We start from the raw sequence: 7,631 nt of genomic DNA, 5'->3' as shown, positions 1-7,631 counted from the left end.
CTTAATCTAGCGTGTCGTACCGCTTTAGATATTTCAAGCTAGCCGGTCTAAGTCTATGACTTAAACAAGACCATTAGCATTCTGAAATTGGTTATATATTACCATCACTCCAGACTAGAGCCACCCGGTAAAAGCTACCTGCATTTAGATAGATTGGATACGACTGAGTTATTATGCTGTGAATCAAATATTAGCTCAGGTAAATACTTTTAACTTATTTTCCCTATACGGGTTTGGGATACGGTATATTAATACCGCTTGGTCGGGTATGGGATTATTATGTCGGATTGTGATTTAATAAATCCGCATAACCCGTTTTAATCTGTATTGTTTGATAACATAAACATTTGGGGGTTAACGACCGTGTCCTGGATATCCTTGGCTCATTTAAGTTATTAATGGCCACGACCTATGTACGGGGTGCAGGCATGCACCCGACAGATGCAAATGCTAAATATTAATTTACCCACAAGTTGGGGATAACTCCTTTGTGGGTTCTATAAGTGGTGAGTCAGTTAATCATGTCCGGCTTACAAACCGGCCCCACATGTATGACAAACATGTAAAACTGTATACAGGATCTTATAAAGATTGTCCCAAGTTATAAAAGGTTTTGTGCCTTGTGCACTCAAATCAATTTTCATAAACTCTTTTCAAATGAGTCGGTTAAATTGTATTTACCAGTGAAAACTGACGTATTTTCAAAAGGCTAAGTGGCAGGTACTACTCGTAATAGGCTGGGAGTTGCTCGGTGTCGAAAAAGAGGATCTTGCAAATCCTTAAAGATACCATAAAGTCTGCTAAGCTTCATTTTTAAACATTTTGTAATGATCCTCCTGTGGATTTGATATTACAGACTCGTCTTTAGTAAATACTTTGATATTTTTAGACATTGAGTTTGTAATAATATTTTTATTCCTAGACTTCCGCTGTGCTATTCTGTGTATGTTTGACTATGATGATATCAACTACGTCACGATACCCCACCGGGCCCACCGGTGATACGTGGAATATTGGGGTGTGACATTTTGGTTCTGTATTTTTTGATGTTCTTTGATGTTGTTTTGGTTCTGATCTTGATGTTTTTTTGGCGACGGTGGCCGGTGAAGGGGGTTTGTTGCGGTGGGTTAAGGGGCGGTGTTTCGGCGGCGGCGACGGAGGTGAATGATGGGTGGAGGGGTGGGGTGGGGTGAGGGGGTGTCTCTGTTTTTGGTGGGTGCTCGATGTCGGAGTAAAAACATTGTAGGTGAATGATGGGTGAAGGTGGGTTTTTTATTTTGGTGAATCTTGGTTTGAATCTGGGTTTTGAATCTTGTGGGTTTGTCTTTGTGGGTTTGAATCTTGTGGGTTTGATTTTGTTGAATCTGTGGAATCTGGGGTTAAAGCATTGGAAAGAGAAAGAGGACGGAGGCGGGTCGGCGGCAGCGCCGCCGTGAGCGGCGGAGGTCCTGGTCTCCTCCCGACGTGTTGATGCTCTGGGTCGACTTGAATGATTTGGTATGTTGTTTTTTATTTTTGTTTTGATTTGGTATGGTTGGTGTTTTTGATCTATGTGTTTTTGAAAGTTTGAATGTATGAAGTACAATGATGTTTTGTTGGGTTTTTTGCTCGGTGATTTTTGAATGTTTGAATCTGTGGGTGTTGCTGGGGTTTGCTGGTGCTTTGTTGGTATTTTTTCGAACAGTGAACTATGTAGGTTGTGATCCGTTTTAGATGGGGGCGATGATGATGAAAAAAACTCGCATATTTTGATGACGATGGCGCGGCAAGAACGGTGGAGGGTAGGTTTTTGAACCTGCAATCCCACTTTGCAGCTTCTGATTATCAGAAAATCTGAGCCAAAACTTCGTTTTTTTTAAGAATCCACTCATTCTTTTGATTTTTATTTGTTGGGTTTTTTTTTCGAGGCGTCGATGATGATAGCAAATTATCTGAGACACCCCCCGAGTGTGCGATTTTCTGTTGCGTTCGGTTTTGCGTAAAAACGTTTTTGTAAAAAAAAAAAGTTAAACCGTAAACTTGTTAACGTAAACCGTAAACTTTTTATCGTAAAACGTAAAAACGTGAAGCGTAAAAAGTGTTACGTAAATTTTTTCGTAAGTTTTACGTAAAACGTAAAACGTAAAAAGTTTTACGTAAAATGTAATTTTTTTTCGTAAAACGTAAAAAGTTTTACGTAAAACGTAAAAAATTTTACGTAAAACGTAAATTTTTTTTCGTAAAACGTAAAAAGTTTTTCATAAAACGTAAAAAGTTTTAGGTAAAAGGTAAAACATAAAGTTTTTTTAGTAAAACGTAAAAAGGTTTACGTAAACGTCATTTAAAAACCGGCGCGTAAAACGTAAAAACGTAAAAAAAGTTAACGTAGAAAACCAGCGTGTAAAACGAAAAAAAACGTTAACGTAAAAAACCGGCGCGTAAAACGTAAAAAAACGTTAACGTAAAAAATTAAACCGTAAACTTTTTAATGCAAACCGTAAACTTTTTTAACGTGAAGCGTAAAAAGCTTTACGTAAAACGTAAAAAGTTTTACGTAAAACGTAAAAAACCGGCGCGTAAAACGTAAAAAAACGTTAACGTAAAAAAACGTTAACGTAAAAAAACCGACGCGTAAAACGTAAAAAACCGGCGCGTAAAATGTAAAAACCGGCGCGTAAAACGTAAAAAACCGGCGCGTAAAACGTAAAAACGTTAACGTAAAACTATTTTAAGTTCCGTAAAAAAACGTTAACGTAAAAAAACCGGCGCGTAAAACGTAAAAAACCGGCGCGTAAAATGAAAAAAACCGGCGTGTAAAACGTAAAAAACTGGTGCGTAAAACGTAAAAACGTAAAAAATGTTAACGTAAAACTTTTTTACGTTTCGTAAAAAAAAGCTCTTAAAAAACGTTCGTAAAAAAACGCTCGTAAAAAACGGTGCGTTAAAAAAACGGCGTTAAAAAAACGGCGCGTAAAAAACGGCGCGGTAAAAAACGGCGCGCGTCAAAAAAACGACGCGTAAAAAAGCCGGGCGTAAAAAACGGCGTGTAAAAAACGGCGCGCAAAATTAATTGTTTTTGTCAAAAAATCTGAATTTAAAATTGTTTTTAATAAAAAAATCTTAAAAAGAATAAAAAGTAATATAATAAAACTAAAAAGTAATATAATAAAACAAAAAAGTAATTAAAAAATAATAAAGACAAAAAGACAAAAAAATGTTATTTTACTAAACTACCCTTTTGAATTAAAAAATTAAAGAAATAATAAGACAAATTGTATTTAATATTAATTTTTCTTACTTTTAATCTCATCCATTAATCTTGTTGATCTAAAGGTTAGAAAGTGGTTCCTATGGTTCTTACAGCTAAAGGTGGTTTTCATTTTAGCGATCCTATATATATATATATAGAGAGAGAGAGAGAGAGAAAGAGAGAGAGAGAAAATAGCAGAACTGGTATGTTAAATTTTTTAAGGACCCCATAATATACAAAACAAAGATGGTGTGGTGGTAAATCCCCTTGTGTTCCAACAAATAGATCTCAAGTTCAAGTCTTACATATGTTGTTTTTTAGTTTATTTTTTCCATCATAATTAAATTAGTGTTTTAAAACAGCACAACCACCCATTGACCCTCTAATTTGCTTCTTTAAAATGATAAATTGAATGTCGATTTCATTTAACACTTGATTACCGAATAAAACTTCCAACACATAATGTAGTGGTTTCATGTCCACTAAATGTTTCTACATTATTTCCTAGCCCTGACCCGACTACGATGACCGACCCGAAAATTTTAATGTTTGTTGTGAAAAATCCTTACACAAAAAATAGACCCCAACGAAAAAAAAATCCTAAATCCGCCACTGGGTATGGTGTTTGCCTGTAGACTCTTCCACGCGGCATGGAAAGGGTTTGTGAAGGTGGCACTTACTAATACTATATAACAAGGCACATTTAGTCTAATAGTAAGTCGTGTGTAAATGATTTCTTCTTTTAAGATTGTAGGTTCAAGTCGCATTGTAAGTCGTGGAGTAGATTTTGAAGTCAGTTATAAATGGGTATACGAGTTACCGTTATAAATAAAGTATTAGTAGTAACAACAACTAATGAAACACTGAGTACTAATAATTAACCTAATTAAGATGATATAACAGAAAAAAAAAACGAGGGATGTCTTTTGTTCAAAGAAGATAATATAAAGAAAATTGTTTATTATTTTACATTTTTAAAAGATAACTGAAAACATTTATGTATGAAACTTAACTATTAATGAGAAAATGACAGGATAGAATGAGTGTGGTGGGTCACACACACTGTCAGCGCCAAAACCGCAGGCCTCCTCTCGCTTCTGCTTTCTATCCTATTAATAATACCCACACTGCCATTTTCTAAATTGGCAAACTCATTTCGAATTTTATATAAAGACAACTTACACACTCTCGTTTCTGCTTTTAAGGTTATCCGTAGTCATAAAACTCCTTGTGGGGCGTTATACGACACGTGTCATGCCACGTCACACGGGGGCTTTATGGAGCGTTATATCCAGTGGCGGATCTTGCCCGTTGAATCTGCCAGGGCCGAAAGACACGGACACTAAAATTAGCACTACGGCCGAAAAACTTGCCAGGGCCGAACATAGTATATATACAAAATTTCGATCGAAATGCGGAAAATTAGCACTACGGCCGAAAAACTTGCCAGGGCCGTGGCCCTGCCACGGCTCCACTAAGATCCGCCCATGGTTATATCACTAGAGTTCTTAGTCATAAAGCCCCTTGTGGGGCGTTATAGGACACGTGTCATGCCACGTCACACGGGGGCTTTATGGGGCGTTATATCACTAGAGTCCGTAGTCATAAAGCCCATACCCCAAATTATTAATTTTCAATTTTATTAATTAATTATAAAAACCTTGCTTGTTTGTGATTGGTCCAATCTTTGAAAACATCCCCCATACCCGTCGCTATATGCATGGCGCCTCCCCCATTTTTGTCTCATAAAGCCCTTCGTAGTGGTGTTTGGGGTTTTATAGGGGCTTTATATGGGTGTATAGCGCCCCACTACACATACACTAATATAACAGTAACTCACACAATCTCTAATTTTATTATTAAACTATCTCACTTATTTTGATATGTAGATTGAAATCTCACCACTTAAAAATACATATAAAATTTTATATACAAACATTGACTAGACTAGCGACTCTAAACAAAACTACATGTTTAAAACTTTTAAATTAGAGTTAATTACACAGATGGACCTTGTGGATTATAGTCAGTTTCATCTTTGGGTACTAACTTTTTTTAACAGGTTTAGGTTTTATGGTTTCAATTTTGTAACACATTTGGGTATTAACATCAAAATTATCAATATAATGACTAAAATACCCTTCCATTATTTTTTAATTTTATCAATGTAACACCTTTGGCTACTAACATCTAAATTTTATTTACGTTTAAATCAATTTACAAAATCTATTTTTTTTATTTTCATCTTTTTATTATATCTCTTAATTAACATAAAATCTATTTATTTTTTATTTATTTTGTATTTGTTATCAAACTCACATAATCACATACTTTATACCTAAACACAAAACAGACAATCCGTTATACGTGCTTAATACGTTATGCTAAGACGTCATACATGCTAGAAACTTATTTGCAATTAACTTTGTCATTAACTTCGATCAAGTCTCCCTTAACATGTATATCGCTAAAGGATTAACGCACCGCCCGTATTCTTGAGGTTCAGGGCCAGCCCTGAGAATTCATGTACCCTGTTCAAGCTCGAAAAAGCGTGCCCTTAGGTCTTAACTAAATAAAAAATCTAAACTAGTTTTTCATACAACTTTGAACCATTGACAAAAATATAGCATTCGATAAACAATGCAATAAACAAAATACAAAATATAGTATTCGAATGAATGACAAACCGTAAAAACTAATAAGCTAATAGCTAACCAATGATTCGTGAAGCTCTCCTTGCATTCTTGATAGCAAATTGGTGAATCAACTCTTCACAGTTTATATCATCTAAGACTTCGTTTTCGATAGCAATCATCGCCAACCCATAAAGGCGGTGTTCTTCGTCTTGCTCGTCTTCTACTTCCACACATTCTTGCTCTTGTTCTACTTCCTCTTGTTCAACATGTTCTTGTTGCTCTTCAACATGTTCTTGTTCTTGTGGTTTTTCCACATCAACAATAGGCGGATTAAGCGTCTAAATTTTTTGCATAGCACCCTTTTGTGACTTCACCACTTCATCTTGTCGTTTCCTCTTTTGACGTTTTTGCCATCCGGATGCTTGTTTAGGAGCCATTAACACCTAAATAATCATTAATCGAAAAAGTTTGTATCAAATTAAGTTAACACCTAAATAATGTTCAACAAGATAAATGAACTGAATTCGACATAACTTAACTGAAATCGACATAACTTAACTGAAATCGACAAAAGTTAACTGAATAAATGAATTCGAGATAATAACTGAAATCGAAAATCAATCCTAAATCATAAGTTAAGTGATTTCGACATAAGTTAACTGAATTCGACATAATAACTGAAATCGTAAATCAATCCTAAATCATAAGTAAACTGAATTCGACAATTGATTTTTAGTTTTTTTACCTCATGTGAACTGAAATCGAAGGCATGCTGCTAGCTGTGTCTCTGATGTCTGATCGAACAACACCTAAAAATTGCAGAATGATGATCGAAGGCCTGCAGTCTGATCTCGATTATCCTGATTCCTGTGCGTCGAAGGCTTGCAGTGTGCGACGTTTCATTACCCAGTGTCCAGTCCCACAAAGAGTTGCCGCCCAGAATTGAGAATTCCTTTTTTATTAGTTTTTAGAAAATAATTGGGTATTGGGCTCACTAACCTAATGGGCTAAATAGTTTAAACAATATTATTTTTTAAGTGGGCCTAAGTTAATATTTTTTTGGTTATACCCTATTAAAATATTTTTTACATATATAATATCAAATTTTTTTAAAAAATTATGTGCCCTACGAAATCACGGGCCCTGTTCGGTTGTCCTCCCCGCCCTCCTTCAGGGCCGGCTGAGGTCATGTTAAGTTAAACAAAACAGTCTCATCATTGATACGATAAGATTACGCTAGCGGGAAACTTTGGGTTGACAAGTAGGAGTTGCATGCTAGCATTGCCATGATATGTTCTAGATTACGTTTATGCCATGTGGATTCGTCTAACCGATTTTATACTTATGCTAGTAATTAAACTTGTATGCTCATCAATACTTTATGCGTTGACATATACTTTAATACGTATTGCAGGAAATTGATGACAATGATGATGAACGAAATCTAGTAGGGAGACTAGAAACCGCACCTTTAAATTTTAGTACTTGTCGTAATTTGATTTCTTGTTTTATGTTGTCGTAATTTGCTTCAAACAATGTACTTGAATTTAGCAATGAAATGAAACTTTGATTTTATTGAATATTGTCACAAATAGTGTTATGGAGTCTCTTGCAATCTCGTTTTCGTCTCACTCTCATGTTTTCGACATCGGCTGGGGTGTGACAGTTTTTTAAAAACCACTATGTAGCACATTTATGCCTTCTTTCCCTTCATTCACGGTCTATTTAATTAAACATGCTAACCCAGAGACAACATATTTATTGAA

This window comes from Helianthus annuus, chromosome 13, assembly GCF_002127325.2.
Source record: "Helianthus annuus cultivar XRQ/B chromosome 13, HanXRQr2.0-SUNRISE, whole genome shotgun sequence".
Taxonomy (NCBI): domain Eukaryota; kingdom Viridiplantae; phylum Streptophyta; class Magnoliopsida; order Asterales; family Asteraceae; genus Helianthus; species Helianthus annuus.
The sequence above is the reverse complement of the archived record's forward strand: the minus strand, read 5'-3'. Positions refer to the sequence as shown.